This window comes from Benincasa hispida, chromosome 6 (genome assembly GCF_027475165.1).
Source record: "Benincasa hispida cultivar pf3 chromosome 6, pf3_genome.v1.1, whole genome shotgun sequence".
In the NCBI taxonomy this organism is placed as follows: Eukaryota; Viridiplantae; Streptophyta; class Magnoliopsida; order Cucurbitales; family Cucurbitaceae; genus Benincasa; species Benincasa hispida.
Genome location: NC_143483.1, coordinates 37,898,304 through 37,924,427, shown reverse-complemented (window position 1 = coordinate 37,924,427; position 26,124 = coordinate 37,898,304). Strand labels below are relative to the sequence as shown.

Genomic DNA, 26,124 nt, shown 5'->3' with positions numbered 1-26,124 from the left:
AAGACGATCATGCTAGATGATAGACATTAGTGCTAAATGATGAGCCTTAGCGAGATTTCGAGCATGGATCGAGAGCAGCCGGTTCGACCAGTTTTCTCAAGGTCCTGTCCTATTCAGCCTCAAAAGATTTTTGACTGGTCTGGTTCAGACTTTGCTGGTTTGGTTCAAGTTGTTTGGGTTTGGTTTGGAGCGGTTCGAGCGGTTCAAAAGATAATTTTAAGCTATTTTGTAATAGTTAGGCATTTGTTTACTTGTTTATGCCAAAACTAAAACCATATCAGTTTGTGTTTAATCATTTATACATGTGATGTATGTAATAATTAAATAAATCATGTATATGCATACAATATGCCATGTAGATTTAAAACCCTACCGTAGAAAGCATGTTACATGCATTGAAAGTATGTTATAAAATGTTATAATATATAGTATGCATGTTAGGGTTTCTTTTATTTAATATAATGGTTATATTAGATATTGAATACCTATGTTGTATGTTGTGGATGTTTAGCATGTCTAAAATTTTGTAAGTTGTTATAAAATTGGATTAGATGTTTAGAATCCATAAGAAGAATAGCTGCATGTCACTTAGGTTAACAACTAGTTTTAATCGTTAAAATAGATTGTTACCTTATAAAATTTGGTTAGAAACTCAAATCGGTTCATAAACCTGTCTAAGGTTGGGGGTACTTAAATTGACGGTTTACGGAACACCTCCTACCTGGGGATTATGACCGAAAGATTGAGCATTGTTAACTGATTTTATGAGCTTGCGTGAGCGGTGCGAGGTTTAAAAATGGTTTAAACACTTAGAAATCGTAGGATTATATCCAAATATAATTGTTATACTTGGATAAAAATGATATAGACTTAGATTATTTAAATTTAGTCGTTTTGTACCTAAGTAAATACATACCCAAATATATAGAACACTTCAGTAGGATATTAAAAATATATTCGATATATAGTTATTAGCTTTCATGTCCTCAAGAGTTCACACCGTGAGATCCATGCTTGGCTTCGTGTCACTTTTACCGACTGCTCCATTCAGAAAGTGTTTGCATGGGTCAATAATAAGGTGAATGAAGGAAATAGTTCATAGTAAGTGGGTGAAGGAAATGTGTCAACATTGTCCTACGGTCTCCTCCATTAGTTTGAACTATGAGATTCCTATGTTGCGCCTGCTGTCATTTTTAGGCGGCACTAGCTAGTCGTTAGCCACGGAGATCCCCTCAGAGGGTTGTAACAAAGGATTCAGAACCCAAGCTTTAGTAAAATGAATAGGGTCTTATAGTTCCATCTTGGGTATTGTCTTTTATTTCGGAGGCATATTCATACCGTTCTATAAGATCTGAAAATGGTGGGTCACACTTACAAGAATTACTAATTGTTAGTAAAGATCTTGACCGAAAACGATAACCAAAAGAACTATAGGAGTACATAGTTATTCTGATATAGTATTTGGTTAAGAATTGTCTTACTTCAGTGAAGGAATTCTTGACTGCTGATAACGGGCAGAAATGAACGTTATCATAGTGCTAAGTTCTTAAACAATGTTGGATTGCGTTGATGAAATATGTTAAATTGCGTCCATTAAGCATAAGTTCTATAATATTGCGGTCGCATGCGTTCAGCACATTAGAACTATTGATTTTTGTATTTTATTGCAGAATATGCGTTAACGCAATGCGAAGATTGCGATCATAGGAATTCATTGGTCAAGCGCAACTTCACCACAAGGCTTTGCGTTGATCATGTTCGCAAACATTCGCCCAAGAAGGATCGCCGCAACTTGGTCAGCGTAACATGGTGGGTGCATCCAGGTGAAAGGACAATTAAGAGTGATGGGACAGAAAGCCGATGACAGTCAGATCCAAATTAAGTTGACAGCCGATAACGGTCACAAAGTACATTCAACTTTATTGGTGACAATTATCCGACGTCAAGAATTAAAGCATCCCATTTGTACAACCAGGAGAGAGAAGCCGCCTTTCACCATGGATGCTCTATAAATACCAAGGGAATTCTTCAGAGAATGGGTTGATCGGTTGATGAGTTAACCAGTTGCTTCTGTTCATAATTTCTCTTCCATTTTAAGGTGGAGCAAGAGAATAGTGGTGGTGCCGGAGATTGCCTAGGGCAACTCGAGAGAGAACCTTGGGGCGTAAGAGCAGAGAGCGGGCTGACTTTCGCGATAGCGAGATTATCTTTAGAGCACGAGTAGAAATAGTGTAAATGCCTGGCAGTAAGAATTTTCTACCAGGCACTTTATTATACTTGCATTGTTATTTGGTACTTCATCTTCATATCTATTCAATGGAAGTTCTATTTCTACATATGCTCACTCTCTTAATAAGCATGAGTAGCTAAACTAGTTGAATGGGTTGAGAAGAACTAAGCTAACATGACATAGGAATTTCATTGCGTGCGATTATCTTGTTTTATGTTGTGCAAAATATCCTTTAGAGTTACTCGAGAGAGAGTCTAAAGAAATAACCTAATGTCTCGACAAAGCTAGGTTGAATCTGGACTCAAAAGAGCAAGATTTGGCTTGCATAAATAAGAGATAGGGATTTAGAGATAAGCTCTGTTTGTCAACTTGCATTGCATGCATCCTAGGAATGGGAATGATATTATATGGTTGTCATGTTGTCATCACATAAATAGAAATAGAGGTTTATGTGTAAACCCTGTAGATTTATCGCATATATATCGCATGCGTTCTAGCCTTAGAAGCCGTGGTATTCGCTCCGAGAGGTGGTTTACTGTTGTATGCGTGTGCATGATTGCAAGCATGAACGCATTCTAGGGAGTGTTAGCCGAAACCCTTCTCAACCTGTTCACTGCATATTCATCACATTTTCTGTTTACCAACTCTTTTGAAACCCCGCGCATTTGTTATTCATCTTTATTCAACGCAATCAGCAAAGCAAACACTTTATTTATTTACCCGGTTACCGTAAAATTTTCATCAAAATTACCAACATAATCTATTTTCACAACTCCCTGTGTTCGACCCTAGACTTACCAGGAAACTCAGAGGAATTTACACTTGAATTCCGTTGGGGAAACTTGATTACACAATGCAAATCCATCAACGCATATCATCCATATTTTCACTTCATAATTACAAGTATCAACTGCCCCTCGGTAGCAATTGTTCTAAATCACTAAAGTATCGTTGCAAATAGATAAAGATTTATTGGGTACTTTATTATTTTGCTAAAATTGAATTTAGATGCATAAATATTTAATAGAATTTGTTTAAATTCTTTCAGTAATGTCGAATTCAATCATACAATTGCTAGCTTCCGATAAATTTAACGGTGAAGGATATTCAAACTGGAAATCCAACATCAATACAATGTTAGTTATGGATGATTTGAGGTTTGTGTTGACAGAGGAATGTCCTCCGGTTCTCAGTACAACAACGAATCGAAATGTTCAAGACATCTATGATAAGTGGGTAAGGGCTAATGAGAAAGCTCGAGCCTACATTTTAGCAAGTATCTCTGATGTACTTAATAAGAAACATGAGGTATGCCCACCGCCCGTGAGATAATGGCGTCACTTCAGGAGATGTTCAGGTAACCGTTATCCTCTGTTCGACATGAAGCCATTAAGTATGTTTACGTTACTTGCAAAGATGGAACCAACGTTAGAGAACATGTTCTCGATATGATGGTCCATTTTAATGTTGCTGAGGCTCATGGGGCAATGATAGATGAAACGAGTCAAGTAAGTATGATATTGGAATCTCTCCCAAAGAGTTATCTGCCATTCAACCAATGTTGTTATGAACAAAATTACTTATAATCTGACCACGTTGTTAAACGAGTTACAGACATATCAGTCTATGATGAAACTGAAGGATAAAGAAATAAATGTTATTTCTAAACCTAAGAAGTTTTATAAGGGGTCAACATCTGGAACGAAGCCCATTGATAACAAGAAGTTTGTTCCTTCTTCTTCGAAAGACAAATTCATACAAATGAAGAAGAAAGGAAAAGGGAAAAAGAAAACCACTACTAAGAAAAATAAAAACAAAAACAAAACTCCCAAAGGAAAATGTTTCCATTGCGGAGAAGATGGGCACTGGAAGCGTAACTGCCCAAAGTATTTTGCTGAAAAGGAAGCAGAAAAGGTGAAACAAGGTAAATCTGAGTTACTAGTAGTTGAAACATGTCTAGTGGAGAATACTCACCTTACCTGGATATTGGATTCAGGCGCTGCTAATCTTGTTTGCACTTTTTTTTACAGGAAACTAGTTTTTGGAACGAACTTTCTGAACAGGAAATGAGTTTCAAGGTGGGAACAGGTGAAGTCATTTCAGCTCATGCAGTGGGAGATGTCGAGCTATTTTTGGAGAGTCTTTTATCTTACTTAGGAATGTATATTATGTACCTAAGATGAAAAGAAACTTGATCTCCATTTTCTGTCTGCTAGAAAATGTGTACAAAATTTCTTTTGAATCTAATGAAATGTTTGTTTATTCAAGAGGTGTTTATATTTGTTCTGCAAGACTCAAAGATAACTTGTACATATTAAAACCAACTGAAGCGAAAGCCATTCTAAATATATAGATGTTTAAAACGACTGAGACTTAAAATAAGAAATGAAAATTTTCTCCTAATACCTATCTTTGGCACCTCAGACTTGGTCACATTAATCTCAACAGGATTGAGAGATTGGTAGAAAGTGGTCATCTAAATCAGTTAGAAGATAGTTCTTTGCCTCCATGTGAATCATGTCTTAAGAGAAAAATGACAAATGGATCTTTTTATGACAAAGGTCTTCGTGCCAAAGAGCCTATTAAACTTATACATTCAGACCTATGTGGTCTGATGAATATGAAAGCCCGAAGAGGCTATCAGTATTTCGTCAGTTCTATTGATGATTACTCTAGATATGGCTACATTTACTTAATCATCCATAAGTCTGAAACTCTTGAAAAGTTCAAAGAATTTAAGACTGTGACAGAAAATTTGTTAAGTAAAAGAATTAAAACATTTTGATATGATCAAGGTGGTGAGTATATGGATTTACAATTCTAAAACTATCTAGTAGATTATGGAATTCAATCCCATCTCATAGCACCTAGAACACCACAATAAAACGGTGTTGCAAAAAGGAGAAATCATACCTTGTAGACATGGTTCCATCAATGATGAGTTATGCTCAGTTACGTCAATCCTTTTGAGGGTATGCCGTATAGACTTCAATATTTATTCTAAACGTTCTTTTTTCAAAAAGTGTTTCAGAAATACCATAAGAATTATGGAAAGGACGCAAAACTAGTTTACATCATTTCCGTATCTGGGGTTATCCAGCACATGTGTTGGTACAAAATCCTAAGAAATTGGAAACACGTTAGAAATTATGCCTTTTTGTAGGATACCCCAAAGAAACAAAAGGAGGATTGTTTTATGATCCCCAAGAAGACACAGTATTTGTATCGACGAACGCTACATTCTTGGAAGAAGATCATATAAAAAATAGTCTACCTCGCAGTAAACTAATATTGCAAGAAATGACCAAAGATATTACAGACATATCAACAAGAGGTGTTGATCAAGTTGGTCCATCAACAACTGTTGTTGTCCTGTCACGTCCATCCCAAGAGTTGAGGATGCCTAAACGTAGTGGGAGGGTTATTCAAAAACCTAAATACTATATGGGTTTAACAGAAGCTTAAAACATCATACAGGATGATGGTTTAGAGGATCCATTAACCTTTAAAAGGGCAATGGAAGATGTTGACAGGGAACAGTGGATAAAAGCCATGGACGTTGAAATGGAGTTTATGCACTTCAACTCTATCTGGGAACTTGTAGATCAACAACATGGAGTTACACCTATAGGTTGCAAATGGATCTATAAGAGGAAACAAGACCAAACTTGCAAGGTGCAAACCTACAAAGTCAGACTCGTGGCAAAAGGTTTTACCCAAAGAGAAGAAGTTGATTATGAAGAAACTTTCTCCTGTTGCCATGATAAAATCAATAAGAATAATTCTTTCCATTGCCACATATTATGACTATGAAATATGGCAAATGGATGTCAAGACAGCTTTTCTAAACGACTATCTTGATGAAAGTATTTTATGTCTCAACCAGAAGGGTTCATCGAAAAAGGATAGGAACAAAAAGTCTGTAAGCTTAAACAATCCATTTATGGATTGAAACAAGCATCAAGATCTTGGAATATAAGGTTTGATACTGCGATCAAATCTTATGACTTTGAACAGAATGTTGACGAACCTTGTGTATGCAAGAAGATAGTTGATGAGTTGTGAATATGATGAAATAATGGTGTATATTGTGATGGTGGTGTATGCATTGTACATGCAAGTTTTCCTAGAAAAATCCAAGTATAAATCCTACTAGGTTGCCTGGTAAGCCCACGGTCAAACACATGGACTATGGAGACAGTATGCGACGGTGATTTCTGATTCCTTTGTGGTGGCAAATAAAACAATGAGTTGGTTGGTATGTTTTAGGACGCATGCGATGTATACGATGATGTCTATAGGACTTACGTTTAAGCCTCTATTCTTGTCTATGCGATGATGAATGACACACATATACACAAGGCGACTGCATACTACTATAACCTATTTCTAGGGTGCATACGATGCATGTTAGCAAATAGAACTTATCTCTGAGTTTCTATCTCTTGCTTATGCGGTTCTAATCTAACTTTCTAAAGCCTAGACTCTAACCTAGCTCTCACAAGTCTAGGTTCTTTCTTTAGACTCTCTCTCAAGTAGCTCTAAAGGGGTGATGAACGTATACATAAGATAAGATGATCGCATAAAATGAAGATCTTAGGTCATGCTAGCTAAGTGCTTCTCAACCCATTCGGAAGTTTAGTTACTCATGCATAATGTAAAGAGAGTGAACAGATGTAGAGATGTAAATTCCATTTTATAAATGAAATCATAATACAGAATGACAATGGAAAGTAGGGATAGTGAGTCTGGTAGCAATATCTTGCTTCCCAAGGCTTTTACACTGTATCTTTCTCTACTCTGCCCAAAAGAATATTCTTGCTTTCGCAAGAGTCAGCCCTCTCTCTATTCTCAACACTTCCCGGCACTCTCTCGAGCTAACCAGAAACGATCTTCTGGTGTCGTCTCTCTTCCCTCTCCTCCACCTTCTAAGTATATAGAAATTACAGACTACAACTATCTATGTATATGGCGGACAAGAACTCTAAAATTCTAAAACTACTGAACTCGAACGAAACTCCTTTAACGAAGGTGGCCTTTGGTATTTATAGAGCTTCAGGTAGAAGAGCTTTTCTCTCAAATGATTGCACTGATGGGATGTCATTAAATCTCTGTCTGATGCGCCGATTAATTGTCACCGAAAGTTGAGTGTACTTGCTACAGTGTGTGGTTAATGGCTTGTCAACTAAATTCAGATTCGACCATCATCAACTTTCTGTCCCATCATGATTTATTAAGTTTTCACCTTGATGCGCCGTTTCTTTGTGGCCACCTTCTTGAGCAGACCTTCGCGAACGCATACGATCGCATAGCTTTGTGGTCGCAATCTTCTAATGTGCTCGGACGCTTAATTCCTTGGATCGTAATTCTGCCTTGCGCCAACGCATTTTCCTACACAAAATACATAAATTAGTTACTTTAATGCGATGGGCACATGCGATCGCAATGTTCTCAACTTAATACTTTTGGACACGATTTTACATATTTTTATCGTCGCAATCCTACATTGTTTTATATCTTTGTGTTGTAATAACGTGCATTTCTGCCCGTTATCACACCTCCAAATTTAAAACAAATGCTTGTTCTCAAGCATAAACTAAAGATTTTCTCTAGAGAGCCAGCAACCTTTTTCTTTCCTAGATTTCTTGAGGTGCCTTATTCAAATCTTATAAACCAAAATCTCTTTAATTCCTATCCTGGTCTTTTCTTAAAATATTTCTAAATATTAGGGACCGCAAGTTTAACCTTAAAAAAAATTTTACTTGTTTCTAGGGCATCACATGATTTATTTAAAAAAAAATCTTTTTTCAACTGGGTGTTTTCAAATGATTTTTTTATCCTTGTGTAGTTTAGATATTCTTTCTATGACCTTGCACTGATCCGAGTGTCTAGCCTTCGTTTTGGCTTGCTCACACGGGTGTCATGCAAGCATCCAACTATGAGCAAGGCGCTCTTCCTCAGACTAAACTCATGCCCATTTGGCAGCGGAATTATGATCATTTTATTTATGCGTTGATCACGATTCCTAACTTCGTTTTGGTTTACCCCCATGAGTATCATACAAACATCCAACTACAAGTAGGATCCGATCACAACGTTATGACTTTTTTTTTAGAAAGCCTAAAAGTAGCAAGGTTGAAAATAAATACCACACCCCCAAATTTAAACGCAGTAATGTCCTCATTGCTGAAAGATTGAAAGAATTCATGTGATGCTCTTAGGATGTTTCGTAAAAGTCAGTTTGAAAGAAAGTTGGTAGACCACTAACTTCTAAAAATATTTCATGAATTGACTGTCCTAAAATTAAGTTGATTTTAGTACATGCGATGAGAAATAGAGGCATGTTTTTCATCATTGAAATCATAATTGGTATAGAAAAATAATTCGGTGGCTTATTAAAGTAATCAATATTTAATTATTGCACCGACTAAAGAGGATGCGATGATAAAATTATCAAAGTTAAAATGAGATGCGAGAGTGCAAAATTTGAAATAAACAAAGTCAAGGAAAGATACAACCCCCAAATTTGTTCTGTCACCTGCATTATTTATGATCGCATCCTTCTTTGCGGCGAGCCAATTTCTTCGATTGCGGTGGCTAACCGAACTAGTCGCATCTTTTGGTTATCGTGTAGCTCCTCCGCAATCGTTCACCACGATCGTTGCAAAAAAAAAATCGAAAGGGTAAAAAATATAAAAGACAGAGTTAACAAAATCCCCCCCCCCCCTCTTTTTTTTAGATGCAAAAGGAGTAAAAGGATATAGAAATGATAATGGATATAAAGAGGTAGAATTGAGTTCACGAACTGAAGATTTCAAAGGATACTTCAAAAAAGATTGCGTCCCTGATGAATTTGAATTGCATGATTGCGCAGGGACTGCCCACTTCTTCTTTAGTCGGAATTCCTTAGGTACACGGAGGTGTTCTCATGATGCAAGTCTTCTCCGTGATATATTTTGACTCTTTGCCTGTTGACTTTGAATGTTGGTCCTGTCCTCATTGGATAACTCAACTGCTCCATGCGGGGATACCTCTTTGAATATAAAAGACCAGACCATCGTGATTTTAACTTGCCGAAAAAAAGTCGTAGCCGAGAATTGTACAACAAGACCTTCTGTCCGACTTGAAGATTCTTCTCGCATAGTTGTTTGTCATGCCAACGTTTTGCACGCTTCTTGTAGATTTTGGCGTTCTCATATGCGTGAGTTCTCCATTCATCAAGCTCAACCAATCGAAGTTTCCTTGCTTCCCCTGCGGCCTTTAAGTCGAAATTGAGCTTTTTCACTACCCACATTGCCTTATGCTCTAGCTCAAGCGGTAAATGGCATGCCTTTCCAAACACCAGCGCATACGGGGACATGCCTGTAGGTGTCTTATAGGCGGTTCTGCATGCCCACAAGGCGTCGTCCAGCTTCATTGCCCAATCTTTGTGTGAAAGCTTTACCACCTTCTCTAATATCAGCTTGATTTCCCTGTTGGATGCTTCAGCTTGACCATTTGTTTATGGATGGTATGTGGTGGCTATCTTATGACGGATATTATACTTGTGCAGCAATTTGTTGATGATGTTATTAAGAAAGTGAGAGCCTTCACCACTTATTATGGCACGTGGAGTGCCAAAACGAGTGAAAATATTTTTCCTCAAGAACTTGGAGACTACCACTACATCGCTTGATACCGCTTCTGCCCATTTGGAAACGTAGTCGATGGCCAATAAAATGTATTTATGACCATTTGATAGAGGAAATGGTCCCATAAAGTCTATGCCCCAGACGTCGAATAGTTCCAATTCTAAGATGATATTCATGGGCATCGCATGCTTCCATGAAATATTTCCCGTGCGTTGGCACCGGTCGCATTTCTTTGCATAGTCTCTTGCATCCTTGAATAAAGTTGGCCAAAAATATCCACTTTGTAACACCTTTGTTGCTATGCATTGCCCCCAAAGTGTCCTCTATATGGCGCGTCATGGCATTGCGATAGTATGCGCTGGTGAGCAGCGTCTGGTACGCATAGGCGCAAAATCTGGTCTGATCCCCTCTTATAAAGGTTTGGCTCGTCCCAATAATATAATTTACATTCATGTCTGAGCCGCCTCTTTTGGTGGGCTGTGTAGTTCTCAGGAAATTGTTCACAAACCAGAAAATTGACCACGTTCGCATACAATAGTAACTCGTCAATTTTGAATAGCTGCTCACTTGGAAAAGTTGTGTTCACCTCCAACTGGTTGCGATCGACTTCTGGATATTCTAATCTTGATAAATGGTCCCCAACCTGGTTCTCCATCCCCTTGCGATCAATGATTTCCATGTTGAATTCTTGAAGGAGGAGAATCCATCGAATCAACCTCGGCTTCGCATCTTTCTTTATCATTAAATACTTGATTGCCGAGTGGTCAGTATGAACGATCACTTTGGATCCCAGTAGGTAAGCTCTGAATTTCTCCAATGTAAAGATCACCGCAAGCAGTTCTTTTTCTGTGGTAGTGTAATTTGTTTGGGCAGGGTTCAAGGTTCTACTCGCATATGTGATGGGGTGTAGCATTGTTTTCTTCTTTTGCGCCAGCACCGCCCCCATCGCATAACCGCTTGCATCGCACATTAGTTCAAAGGGTTGTGTCCAGTCCGGTGCGATCAACATAGATGCAGTTATTAATGCGTTCTTCAGTATCTTGAATGCGTTGAGGCATTGTTCATCAAAGTCAAACGTTCTTTCTGCCTCCAGCAATGCACTCAATGGTCGTGCAATCTTTGAAAAATCCTTCACAAAATGTCGATAAAAACATGCATGTCCTAAGAAACTCCTGACAGCCTTCACATTTGCTAGAGGTGGGAGCTTTTCAATCGCCTCAATCTTCGTTTTATCCACCTCCAGCCCGTCCTTGGAGACTTTGTGCCCGAGCACAATTCCTTCACCTTAAAGTGGCATTTCTTCCAGTTCAGCACAAGGTTCGTCTCTTCACATCTCCTCGGTATCTTCTCTAGTTTATTGAGATAGACTTCGTATGTTTTCCCGTACACCAAGAAGTCGTCCATGAAAATTTCTACAGAATCTTCAACATACTCAGAAAAGATGGCCATCATACACCTCTGGAATGTGCTCGGCACATTGCATAAGCCGAACGGCATGCGTCGAAACGTAAATGTTCCATAGGGGCAGATGAATGTGGTTTTCTCTTGATCTTCAGAAGCAATCATGAGTTGCTTGTAGCCTGCATATCCATCCAAAAAGCAAAGTAATCATTTCTTACTAGGCGGTCTATCATCTGGTCAATAAAAGGCAAGGGGAAATGATCTTTCTTCGTCGCCGCATTCAGTTTGCGGTAGTCCATGCAGAACCGCCAGCCAGTGACGGTCCTCGTCAATATTAGTTCATTATTTGCATTTGGGACTACCGTCATCCCTTCTTTCTTTGGCACACATTGCACGGGGCTGACCCACGTGCTGTCGGCGATTGGATACATAATCTCTGCGTCCAACCATTTGATTATCTCCTTCTTAACGACCTCTTTCATCGCAGGGTTTAGTCTGCTTTGATGTTTGATCGATCCTTTTTTATTCTCCTCGAGACGTATCCTGTGCATGCAATATGCGAGGATGATTCCTCTAATGTCTGCTAGCGACCAGCCAATTACTTTTATGTACTTTTTTAGATGGTCAGCAGAGCATGCTCTTGATCTTCTTGAAGTGCAGAGGAAATTATTACTAGTAGCGTTTCATCTTGCCCCAAAAAAGCATACTTCAGATGGTTTGGCAAGGTTTTCAACTCTACTATCGGTGGTTGTTCCAATGATGGTTTTGGTGTTTTTCTCTCATCATTCATCGTCAGCTTTTCTTCTTTGGTTGTTGTTTCTCCGATCGAATTGCAGGTTACAATGGATGCGGTCGCATCCTCTCTTTCTTCTTCATCTTCAGACTTTTCTTCTTCATACAAACTGGGTTCAACATCGGAATCTGTGAGGTCTTCTTCTTCCGGATATTTCATAGCTCTGATAATATCAAACCTGATCTTCTGTCCGTTCACGTCAGTATGATCTCTCCTTTGTAAACATCAATCTGAGCGCGACCAGTGGATAAAAATGGTCGTCTCAGAATGATGGGTACATCCTTGTCCGCTTCAACATCAAAGGGATGAAGTCTGCTGGTAAGATAAATTTGTCAATCGTGACTAGGACATCCTTCACCTTCCCTTCTGGATGAACAAGGGATCTGTCAGCTAGCTGGAGAGTCACCGTCGTGGGCACCAGCTGCCCTACATGTAGCTGCTTAAAAATTGAAAGGGGAATTAAGTTGATACTGGCCCCGATATCGCAAAGCGCGTGACCAATATATAACCCTCCAATTGAGTAGGGTATTGTGAAGCTTCCAGGGTCACGCATTTTCGATGGAATTATGGTTTTTGAACTTTGGTCAATGCCACCGTTGCGAACTTACCTGTGCTTCTTGTCTTCGTCACCAAGTCCTTCAGAAACTTCACATACTTTGGCATTTGTTCGATCGCTTTAGTGAAAGGGATGTTGATATGTAATTGTTTCAGCATATCCATGAAGCGATGATATTGCATTTCATCATTTTTCTTCTTCTTAAGTCTTTGGGGAAATGGTGGCAGCTGTATTTTCACGGTTTCCTACTCTATCAGCTTAGAAGTGGACGCAATTTTCGGTTCCATCATCTTCTGTTCTTCTGGCTCCTCTTGAGTCAACAGGGTCTGTGGTTCCATCGCAACTGGAGCAATCCGGCGTAGCTCCTTCTTCTCCTCCGTCACTGTCTTTCCACTTCGCAACGTCACAACTTGACATTGCTCCTTTCTCGTACTCTCTGGGTTGCGCGGGAGCTCTGTTGAACTCGACAGTGCCCCTTACGGTCTACTTTTAAGTTCGCCCGTAATCTGTCCTATCTGAATTATAAGATTGCGGATAGACGTCGTTTGATTCTAGAGAACTATTTCATTCTTCTCAATATACTGCTTCAGTAAGCTCTCCAGAGATGAAGATTGCGACGCCTGCGAACTACTAGCTTGATTTTGTGGTTGACCGTTTGTTCACGGAAAAAATCCTTGCGGCCCGCCTTTTTGCGCCATCGGTTGAAAAATTTTGTTGTTGGTTTTCCATGCAAAGTTAGGGTGGTTTCTCCATCCAAGGATGTAAGTATTAGAAAAAGAATTATTCTTCACGAAATAAACAAACTGTGGGTTCCTCTGACATTCCTCCATTGGATGGCCTTCTCCGTAAGTGGCACAACTTGTGCTCGTTTGATCGATTGTGTTGACCTACCCCCTATGCGTTCCTGGGCTGCTGATTGTGATTCCTTGTATTAAATTCATCATCGCATTCATTTGGTTTTGTAGGGATGCGGTGGTCCCATTGCTTGCGTCACTGTCTTTAATTCTCAATCGTTGATCACTTTCTCTCCAGTCTTCTTGATTTTTCGAAATGCGATCAAGTATATTCTTAGCCTCGTCGTATGTTTTGTCGAGCAGACCTCCAACTGCTGCCGCATTGGCAGCCGTCTGCGATGTACGATTCAAACCGTGGTAGAAAGTTTCCATTTGGAGACAATCGGGTAAGCCATTGTGTGGACAATCTCGCACCAGTCTTTTAAACCACTCCCAGGCGCCACTGAGCGATTCATCAATATCTTGTTCAAAATTAGTGATCAGCTTCCTCTGTCTTGCGTTTTCTGTCGGGGGGAAGTACTTCTTCATGAACTTTTCAACTACCTGTTCCCACAATGTGATCTCCCCTGGTTCGAATGAATAAACTCATTTCCGTGCTTAGTCACACAACAAAAATGGGAACAGCGTTAGTCGAACCTCCTCAGCGGAGATGTTTGGAAACACAAACGTATTACATATTTCAATAAAACTCTGGAGGTGGGCGTGCAGATCCTCCCCACACCTACCATCAAACTGTCCGACAGTTTGAATCATCTGCAGCATCACCGGCTTCATCTCAAACCTCGATCCGTCCAAAGCTGGCCTTATGATTATTAGCGAGAAATCATAAAGGTTGGGCGACGCATAGTCCCGGATGGGCCCATTGCGGTCGTTCACCAAGAGGATGGGGTTCGCCATGATATTATTTGCATTTCTTGCTCTGTTTTCCGATTGCTCCGCCATTTTGGGATTTCTCTCTTGTTGTTGATGTAGGCGGTTATCACTTCTTCTTCTTCGAAAAGTTCTCTAAATCTCTGGGTCGTAATCGGGCTCAGGAACTTGTCCTTCGCTCATACAATGCCCTTCCCTTACCAAAGGAGAGGCAGTGCACAGAGATGGAAAGCAACAAAGAAAATAAAAAAGTTACCGTTAGCACAATGTGTATTGTCGTAGTCCCCGACAACAGCACCAAAAACTTGATAAGTTGTGAATATGATGAAATAATGGTGTATATTGTGATGTTGGTGTATGCGTTGTACATGCAAGTTTTCCTAGCAAAATTCAAGTATAAATCCTACTAGGTTGACTGTTAAGCCCAGGGTCGAACACAAGGACTATGGAGACAGTATGCGACGGTGATTTCTGATTCCTTTGCAGTGGCAAATAAAACAATGAGTTGGTCGGTATGTTTGTTTAAGGTATAGATTCTATGCGGCGGAATTGAGAAAATAATTAATAACAACCAAAGTTACAATGAATATGCGCGGAACGGGTTGAGAAGGGATTTAGCTAACACTTCCAAAGATTGCGTTCAAGTTATGCGATCATGCTACACACATACAACAGCAGGTCATCTCTCAATGCTAATGCTATAGCTCCTAGTTTTAAGACGCATGCGATGTATACGATGATGTCTATAGGACTTACGTCTAAGCCTCTATTCTTATCTATGCAATGATGAATGACACACACATACACAAAGCGACCGCATGCTACCATAACCTATTTCTAGGGTGCATGCGATGCATGTTAACAAACATAATTTATCTCTAAGTTTCAATTACTTGCTTATGCGGTTCTTATCTAACTTTCTCAAGCCTAGATTCTAACCTAGCTCTCTCAAGTCTAGGTTCTTTCTTTAGACTCTCTCTCGAATAGCTTTAAAGTGGTAATGGACGCGTATATAAGACAAGATGATCGGGTAAAATGAAGATCTTAGGTCATGCTAGCTAAGTGCTTCTCAACCCATTCAGAAGTTTAGTTACTCATGTGTAATGCAAAGAGAGTGAACAGATGTAGAGATGTAAATTCCATTTTATAAATGAAATCATAATACAGAATGACAATGGAAAGTAGGGATAGTGAGCCTGGTAGCAATGTCTTGCTTCCCAAGGCTTTTACACTGTGTCTTTCTCTACTCTGCCCAAAAGAATATTCTTGCTTTCGCAAGAGTCGACCCTCTCTCTGTTCTCAATGCTTCCCGGCACTCTCTCGATCTAACCAGGAACGATCTTCCGACGTCGTCTCTCTTCCCTCTCCTCCGCCTTCTAAGTATATAGAAATTACAGACTACGGCTATCTATGTATATAGTGGACAAGAACTCTAAAATTCTAAAACTGCTAAACTCGAACAGAACTCCTTTAACGAAGATGGTCTTTGGTATTTATAGAGCTTTAGTATGCCGATTAATTGTCACCGAAAAGTTGAGTGTACTTGCTACAGTATGTTGTTAACGGCTTGTCAACTAAATTCAGATACGAGCGTCATCAGCTTCTATCCCATCATGATTTATTAAGCTTTCACCTTGATGCGCCATCTCTATGCGGCCACCTTCTTTAGCAAATCTTCGCGAACGCATACGATCGCATAACTTTACGGTCACAATCTTCTAATGCACTCAAACCTTGAATTCCTTGGATCGCAATTCTGCCTTTTGCCAACGCATTTTCCTGAACAAAATACGTAAATTAGCTACTTTAATGCGATGGGTGCATGCGATCGCAAAGTTCTCAACTTAATGCTTTTGGACACGCTTTTACATATTTTTACCGTCGTAATCCTACATTCTTTTATATCTTTGCATTGTAATAACATGCATTTCTGCCCGTTATCAATAGTCAACAAGTCTGTAGCATTCTTAGTTTTTATGTTGATGATATCTTGCTCATTGGAATTGAGACAAGTTTCCTTGCTGACATAAAGAGATGGTTAGCAACACAATTTCAAATGAAAGATTTGGATGATGCTCAATACGTTCTAGTAATATAGATCTTTCAGAATTGAAAGAATAGAACTCTAGCACTATCTCAGACATCTTATATTGACAAGATGTTGTCAAAATATAATATGCAAAATTCCAAAAAAGGTATGTTACCTTTTAGACATGGAATTCATTTATCAAAAGAACGTTGTCCTAAGACACCTCAAGATGTTGAGGAAATGACAAGAATTCCATACGCATCTGCATTTGGGAATTTGACGTACGCAATGTTATGTACACGTCCTGACATATGCTTTTCAGTTGGAATTGTCAGCAAATTCCATTCCAATCCGGCGCCATAAACTTGTTTGTTTGAAAACGCTAATGTGTATGATTGATGATGTTCTATGCGATACTACTGCTAGATATGCGTTAATTATGGATGTTCACGTAGTATGCCATGCATTGTCATAAGTTTTCTTACGATGGAACCAAGTGTAATTCCACCGCAAGTTTCTCGGTGTAATCCGAGGTCGAACACAGGGACTATTTTAGGTTATTGTGGTATATTCGTGATATATGCGACCAATTTTTCAATCTTTAAAAAGGATGTTTTGTGTACAAGTATATAAAATTGTGGTAAAGTAAATGAAAGCAGTAAAAATGCGATAGTAAAATGAAATACAATAAACCTAAGCTAGATGATACAAGATACAGGCTCATGATACATGATGCTAGGGTCGAGGTTGGCTATGAAGGTTATGCACAGAACATGGGATGCGGCGGGAAGTCTTATGAACAAAATAGAAAGATAAAGATAAATAATATAAACAACGCAAGTCCTCAATTGCACAGAAACTATAAATACGATTCTGCTCTTCCCTTGGCGTACACCTTTTAGTGATTGGTCGTGCTCCCATATATCTATGGTGAGACAGAGACTAGCGTAATGAACTCAAGGTTGCTTCCATATCTGGAAGTAATACTCGCTTTAGTTAACACATTCTTCTAATCTTCTCTCGATAGATCAGAATGGCATCTTCACTTATGCTCTCGCAAGTGAGGATGTCGTCTAGCATGCCTTAGCTAAACGCATTTTATACCTTTAACACAGACTAATTACTTGTTTGATTCATATTAACTATCAGAGGATTAAAAAGATATCATGGAGAAAGTGATTAATGGAGGAATGGAAATAGATAGAGAATGGTATATGAAAGCTATCGAAACATTTAATATGTCTATTAAGCGTTTGATACATGGTGTGTGAATGAAGAGATAAAGAGAAAGTGAAATACAACGATGAAAGAAATAGAACAGATACAAACAAGCACCAACGTCTTGGCACCGATTCGATGGAGATCTGCTTGTCAGATTTGATGGATATGATGATAGGAAGAGCTTCCCTCTCAGGCTTGCTCAATCGGTAGCAGGGATCTTTACATAGAGCTTCAAATCGGGTATTTAACAGAATAGATCTGAGACTCACCTCTCGGCCTTGTCTCGTTTTCTCCCCAGATTTCTTCAATTAAGCATTCAGCTCAGCCTTTTCTCTCAATACTTTAGTAGCAATTCACCCCGTATCAAGTAGCATAAGTTTTCTCTGAAATCTATGGGGTATTTATAGGTGCAGGTCTTTGACTCCAGCCTTGTGGTCCCCACTGATTGTTATGCTAATTCCGAAGATGAAGGGATATTATTCCTTCTGTTATGCAATCAAACCGTCAATTCTACACAACCATAGTTGTACACGTGTCTCAATCCTCCACTTTTGTGTTGCTCAGTTGCATCTTTCGATCATGAGTTCGCATGCAATGTTGTTTTTATTACCGCATGCGGTTGAAAGTCAGCTCTAGATCGACTGTCGCATTGCACCATAATTGCGATAATCGTCTCTTCATTGTTGATTAACGGGCGCAATGTGACAGAGATGCGTTGATCAGATTCTCGTGAGTCTTGAGTGCAAGCGGTGACTTGGTTTCCTGCAAAATAGAGTAAAACTCAGCTTGTCTTCCATCTTTATGGTGTTAGTGGGTGTAATTGCGATTATTTATAATTATGTAATTTTAAGCTAATTTTCATACAAGCATATTCACTAATTTTTGGCCGCAATATCTAGATAAGGTGACATAAATAACTTGTATTTCTACAAGTTATCACACCCCCAAATTTAGATATATGCTTGTCCTCAAGCATATCTTCTACTAAGGCAATCATGCTCAATTCCTATCCTATATTTTTGCTACGATTGGTTGCTCTGAATGTTACATTTAGGCACATTACTTGACATCGCAATTTCCTTCTATCCTTGCTAATTCTTAGCAAGCCCTACTTTATTCTTCTACATGACAAAATTCTGCTAAAAAATGCTTTTCTAGTTTTCAAAATAGAATGAAATAGAATGTTTATCTCTTCTTTGTCAAAACAACTTGATGTATTTATATGCGGTGAGCAAAACTTTGCGTCATTTATTTATTTAGAGACTGTTGGTCATGGTTACACTCTTCGTTTTGGCATATCCCCACGGGTGTCATGCGGACATCCAACTACGGTTGTGTGCCAATTTCAACTTTAACTCATGACATTCAGAGGAGTTGTCTCTTGCATTCTATTATTTTTTTTCTTTCCGTACTGCATTGTTCTTGGAAACACACCTTCGTTTTGGCTTGCTCCTACGGGTGTCATACGAACATCCAACTACGAGTAGGCTCCTTTCACAACTAAACTCTTATCAGGTTGGGACAGTTTTGAGGTTTTCCCTTGCGCTGACATTGGAGTTTTGCAATTTTTTTTTTAAATGAAAAATGGACGCATTTTCTTTAATACTGCATAATCTTGATCTCATCTGCTCAGACTTTACCCACCCTCAAATTTAAAGATGAGCAAGGTCCTCATTGCGTTGTTTGGATAGATTAGACAAACACTTAGAAGAAAATTTCAAAAAGAAGGTTTGAGCAGAACTTTGAAAGATAAAAAGTAAAGTACTGCTAGACGAAGAATTAACTAAGTGTTAGTCAGAATTTGCTAAGTATGGGAAATGTTTCTAAGTATAAACATACAATACATCATAGCAACGCAATGAAGATCGTAATAATAAAAGATTAAGAACATCACAAAAATTAACAAAGGAAGATAAAGAAAAAGGCATAGGCAAAAAGTAGAGCGAATCATGTATTCCAATTGTATTGAATATTAACAAAGTGTACAAATAAGTATAATTGAACGCAATATAAAATTTTCTGTTGCCTATACAAGAGTCAAAGAATTTGATTAACTTACAAATTTGATTCAGAAGGATGCACGATTAAGATTCGCACCCTGCTTCTAATAAACGCAGATACATTTTTGCCAAGGACGGGCAACACGCATACATCCCCGCAACACACCCCTTAACTAAACATATTTCTGGAGGGTAACTCGACATAGTGCATTTAACTAAGTATGGGCAAAGGACATATACGCGCGCAACACACCCCCCACCGCAATGCATTTGGGTGTATTGGACGCACAGTGTTTCTTGGTACCTCTTGCTACACCCATCTTCTCATTACATACCAGTTTACTTTCCTTTCTCTCTACTTCATCAAAAACGCAAGTCAAAAAGACTTTATGGTGATTCATCCCACATAAATTATACTACCGACACTACTAAATTTAAGGTATGAAAATACATGATAGAAATACATGCGAAATTAAATTGGAAGGAAATAAAAAAAGTATTGAAGACTAATCCTACTAGACAGTAATTAACGTAATTTAGAAAACGGTAAAAGAAAACTGTAAGAAAGCAAGTAAACATAAATAGGGAAGCTGATTGAAAGAAGTTCTTAGAATTACCACAATCACTCCCCCTGTAAGCTGTTTAATCCTGCTTGCCCAAGTCAATGGTGTCCATGCGTCGATCGAAGTTGCCCCCATAGTAGGGCTTAATCCGCTGACCATTGACTTTGAATGCATTGTTCCCCTCTAAAGTTGTTAGTTCCACTGTGCTGTGAGGAAAGATTGTCTTGATTCGGAATGGCCCAAACCAGTGAGACTTCAACTTTCCTGGGAACAATCTCAAATGTGCGTTGAATAGTAATACCTATTGTTTGAAATTCAAAACATCCCTCCGCCTCTTTGCGTTGACAGATGGAGGAAAGAATCTATTCATGAACCTATCAACCAACTACTCCCATCCATTAATTTCGTCTGGCTCTAATGCTTGAGCCCACCTCTTTACTTCATCCCGCAATGTGTACGGGAATAGATATAGTTTAAGACCTTCTTGAGTTACACCAGACGTGGAGAATGTGTTGCACATGTCTACAAAATTCGTCAAATGAACATATGGGTCTTCTCCCTGTAATCCTCTAAATTGTCCCACATTCTGAATCATTTGCAGCATAATAGGTTTTATTTCAAAGCTTGCATTCCCCTCAACAATGGGTCTTGAAATTCCTGGTGAGAAATTATAAAAATAAGGCGCCGCATATTCCCTCATAGGGATATTATGGTCAGCGGCAAGAAAAACTGGATCTTGCGCTAGTAAATTTCCCATTTGGTTTCCTGCGGGTGCCATATCTTCATTAGCCATACTTCTTCACCAATTACTTTGGCCCTAATGAACTCTTGCGCGAATAGTACACTTGATCTCTGGGTCCACTTAGAATCACTAGAACACTCCAGCGCTCGCAAGCCGTCAGACTACTCTCTGCGTTGAACAGCCAGTACAAAGAGATCTGTCCTGCAAAATACCAAAAACACACTCAAACAATAAATCATTAATCAGTTCCTCGGCAACGGCGCCATAAACTTGTTTGTTTGAAAACATTGATGTGTATGATTGATGATGTTCAATGTGATACTATTCCTCGGTGTAATCCGAGGTCGACAGGGACTGTTTTAGGTTATTATGGTATGTTCGTGATATATGCGGCCAATTTTTCAATCTTTAAAAAGAATGTTTTGTGTACAAGTATATAAAATTGCGGTAAAGTAAATGAAAGTAGTAAAAATGTGATAGTAAAATGAAATAAAATAAACCTAAGTTAGATGATACAAGATATAGGCTCATGATACAAGATGCTAGGGTCAAGGCTGGCTATGAAGGTTATGCAAAGAACATGTGATGCGGTGGCAAGTCTTATGAACAGAATAGAAAGAGAAAGATAAATAATATAAACAATGCAAGTCCTCATTTACTCTGAAGCTATAAATACGGTTCCGCTCTTCCTTTGGCATACATCTTTCAATGATTGGCCGCGCTCCCACATGTCTGTGGTGAGACAGAGCTAGCGTAATGAACGCAAGGTTGCTTCCATGTCTGGAAGTACTACTCGCTTTAGTTAATGCATTCTTCTAATCTTCTCTCGATAGATCAGAATGGCATCTTCACTTATGCTCTCGCAGGTGAGGATGCCGTCTAGCATGACTTAGCTAAATGGATTTTATACCTTTAACACAGATTAAGTACTTGTTTGATTCATATTAACTATCAGGGGATTAAAAAGACATCATGGAGAAAATGATTAATGGAGGAACGGAAATAGACAGAGAATGGTATATGAAAGCTATCGAAACATTTAATATGTCTATTAAGCGTTTGATACATGGTGTGTGAATGAAGAGATAAAGAGATAGTGAAATACAATGATGAAATAAATAGAACAGATACAAGCAAGCGCCAATGTCTTGACACCGATTCGATGGAGATCTGCTTGCCGGATTGGATGGATCTGATGATAGGAAGAGCTTCCCTCTCAGGCTTGCTCAACCGGTATCAAGGGTCTTTATACAGAGCTTCAAATCGGGTATTTGGCAGAATAGATCTGAGACTCACCTCTCGGCCTTGTCTTGTCTTCTCCCTGGATTTCTTTAATTAAGAATTCAGCTCAGCCTTTTCTCTCAACACTTTAGCAGCAATTCGCCCCGTATCAAGTAGCATAAGTTTTCTCTGAAATTTATGGGGTATTTATAGGTGCAAGTCTTTGACTCCAGCCTTGTGGTCCCCACTGATTGTTATGCTAATTCCGAAGATAGAGGGATATTATTCCTTCTGTTATGCAATCAGACCGTCAATTCTGCACAACCGTTAGTTGTACACGTGTCTCAATCCTCCACTTTTGCGTTGCTCAATTGCATCTTTCGATCATGAGTTCGCATGCGATGTTGTTTTTATTACCGCATGCGGTTGAAAGTCAGCTCCGAATCGACTGTCACATTGCGCCGTCATTGCGATAATCGTTTCTTCATTGTTGATTGACGGGCGCAATGTGACAGAGATGCATTGATCAGCTTCTCGTGAGCCTTGAGCGCAAGCGGTGACTTGGTTTCCTGCAAAACAGAGTAAAACTCGACTTGTCTTCCATCTTAATGGTGTTAGTGGGTGTAATTGCGATCATTTATAATTATTGTAATTCTAAGCTAATTTTCATACAATCGGCACATATTCACTAACTTTTAGTCGCAATATCTAGATAAGGTGACATAAATAACTTGTATTTCTATAAGTTATCAGGGCCCCTTTGTTCAAGACCAGGATTTAGTGCTTAAGAGAACAACCTATCTACTAACCCTGAGTGGGATAGGAGTGAATTCTATCTTATAGAGCTATGTCCTCAGCTATCTATCCTATCTTATCCTTAAAATGGGAAGCTTATTGAGCAATGGTGATGAACTATTCTCACCTATGCAGATCAAAGGATAATTCCGAATAAATAAGAATTCATAATTAGCTGACGATTAAGATCGAGTTACCAATGGTCATTGAATTTGAAATAGTCTGTTTTAATAATAAACGGTTGTTATAAAAAAAATGACTATTTCGAGGTCTGATCTTATGCAAAATCATTGCATAGGATGTCCCCCCCCCCCAACTCACATGTCTTCACATAAATGATTTTGAGATCACATCATTTGTATCAGTATACAAAATGGGTTGCATCCAATAGTGTCACTAGGATGAGGTACCCAATCTAATCCATATACTTATGACCATTTTGATCATCTTTTATGTCGCCACATAAAGTTAAAGTATTCATATTATAGCCATGGATTCATTTATTGGATTTTTATAATAGAATGCAATATCAATAACAATTTATTGAAAAAAACTCAATAATACAATTATTGATAAATAGAATATGTTAACAATATTTACGAACTGCGAGTATAGGACATTCCCAACAATCTCCCACTTGGACTAAAACTCCAGTGAGATACAAATATACAAATATGTAATGTTTACAAAGTTGAGAAAAATAGGGAGAAAATACAATAAACTACGGCATCAGAATATCCTTGTTATTCTCCCACTTGTCCTAGATTAAGATGTTTGTAGTCCTAGTCCGACCAGGTGGCCCTCGAACACTTTAGCCAAGAAGGCCTTCGTAAAAGGATCAGCAAGGTTGTTTTCTGAGGCTATCTTCGTGACTATCATGTCTTCTCAATATAATATCTTCCTAATGAGATGGTACTTTCTTTCAATATGTTTTCCATGTTTGTGACTTCTTTTGGAATTGCCAACTGCACCACTATTGTCGCAATATAGGGTAATGGGCAGATGCATATTTGGAACTACTTCCAAATCTGTCAGGAACTTGTGCAGCCACACTGCTTCTTTAGCTGCTTTGCATCCAGCTACATATTTTGCTTCCATCATGGAATCATCTATACAACTTTGTTTGATTTTTCTCCATACTATAGCTCCTCTGTTAAGAGTGAAAATTGATCCTGAAGTAGATTTTCTAGAATCTATATCAGTCTGAAAATCAGAATCAGTGTGCTAACGATTTCAACTGCAAAGCATATGTCAGGACGTGTACACAACATAACATACATCAGACTCCCAACCGTCGATGCATATAAAATTATTTTCATTTCTTCAACTTCTTAAAGTGTCTTAGGACACTGCTCCTTCGACAAATGAATTCCACGTCTAAAACGTAACATACATTTTTTGAAATTTTGCATACTATACCTAGACAACATTTTGTCAATATAAGATGCCTGAGATAATGATAGGGTTATGTTCTTGAGATTTCAAAAAATTTGAATCCCAATAACATATTGAGCATCTCCCAAATCTTTCATTTGGAATTGTGATGCAAACCATCTTTTTACGTCAGCAAGAAAACTTGTCTCATTCCCAATGAGCAAGATATCATCAACATAAAGTACCAAAAAAGTTACAGTTTCGTTGACTATTTTCTTGTATACACAAGGTTCATTTTGTTCAAAGCCATAAAACTTGATCGCAGTGTCAAATCTTATATTCTAGGATCCAGAAGCTTGTTTTAACCCATAAATGGATCTTTTAAGTATAGACCTTTTGTTCTTGACTCTGTTCAATGAACCCTTCTGGTTGAGACGTGAAAATACTTTCGTCAAGATGGTCGTTTAAGAAAGTTGTCTTGACATCCATTTGCCATATTTCATAGTCATGATATTCAGTAATGGATAAAAGTATTCTAACTAATTTTATCATGGCAACAGGAGAGAAGGTTCATAGTCAACCCCCTTCTTTTGAGTAAAACCTTTTCCCACAAGTCTAGCTTTATGGGTTTGCACCTTCCCAGTTTGGTCTCGTTTTCTCTTGTAGATCCATTTACGACCTATAGGTTTAACCCTATGTAGTTGATCTACAAGTTCCCAGACATAATTGAAGTACATTGACTCCATTTCTATGTCCATGACTTTTATCCATTATTCCATTCAACATCTTCCATTGCCTTTTTAAAGGTAAGTGGATCCTCTAGACCATCATCAGGTATGATGTCTTGAGTTTCTGTTAAATCCATATAGCGTTCAGGCTATTGAACAACCCTCCCACTACGTTGAGGTATTCTCAACTCTTGAGAAGGATGTGATGGGGCAAGAACGGTTGTTGATGGACCAGCTTGATCAACAAATCAACAACTTTTGTTGATTTGTCTGTAATATCTTTGGTCATTTCATTCAATATCAGTTTATTGCGAGGTTCATGATTTCTAATATGATCTTCTTCCAAGAATGTAGCATTTGTCGATATAAATACTTTATCTTCTTATGGATCATAGAACAATCCACCTTTTGTTTCCTTAGGGTATCCTATAATAGACATAATTTTGAACGTAATTCCAATTTCTCAAGATTTTGCCTCAACACTATGCTAGACATCTCTAGATTCAGAAGTGACGTAAACTACTTTTACGTCCTCTCCATAACTCATGCGGTGTTTCTGAAACACTTTTTAAGGGAATCATGTTCAGAATATATCCAGCAGTTCGTACTGCATATCCCCAAAAGGATTGAGGTAACTGAGCATAAATCATCGTCGAACGGACCATGTCTAACAAGATTCAGTTTCTCCTTTCTGCAACACCATTTTGTTGTCATGTTCCAGGTGCTGTAAGTTGGGATTGAATTCCATGATCTACTAAATAGTTCTGGAATTGTAAATTCATTTACTCACCACCTCAATCTAATCGAAGTGCTTTAATTCTTTTACATAATAAGTTTTCAACTTCTGTTTTAAATTCTCTGAACTTTTCGAGAGTTTCAGACTTGTGACTCATTAAGTAAATATAGCCATATCTTGAATAGTCATCAATAAAATTGATGAAATATTCATATCCTCCTTGAGCTTTTACATTCATCGGACCACAAAGGTCTAAATGTATAAGTTATAGGGGTTCTTTTGCACGAAAACCTTTTCCAGAAAAAGATCTTTTAGTCATTTTTCCTTCAAGACACGATTCACACGGAGGTAAAAAACTATCTTCTAACTGATTTAGATGACCATTTTTAACCAATCTCTCAATCTTGTTGAGATTTATATATCCAAGTCTAAGATGCCAA

At 38.5% G+C, this 26,124-nt stretch overlaps 1 non-coding gene across 1 annotated transcript; it reads left to right on the top strand.

Moving 5' to 3' along the window:
- The first annotated feature begins 13,793 nt into the window (after positions 1–13,793).
- Positions 13,794–13,900, top strand: LOC150035642 (small nucleolar RNA R71). The gene has a single exon (XR_016530401.1). It is a non-coding gene; the product is annotated as a small nucleolar RNA R71 (small nucleolar RNA).
- Positions 13,901–26,124: the final 12,224 nt, after the last annotated feature.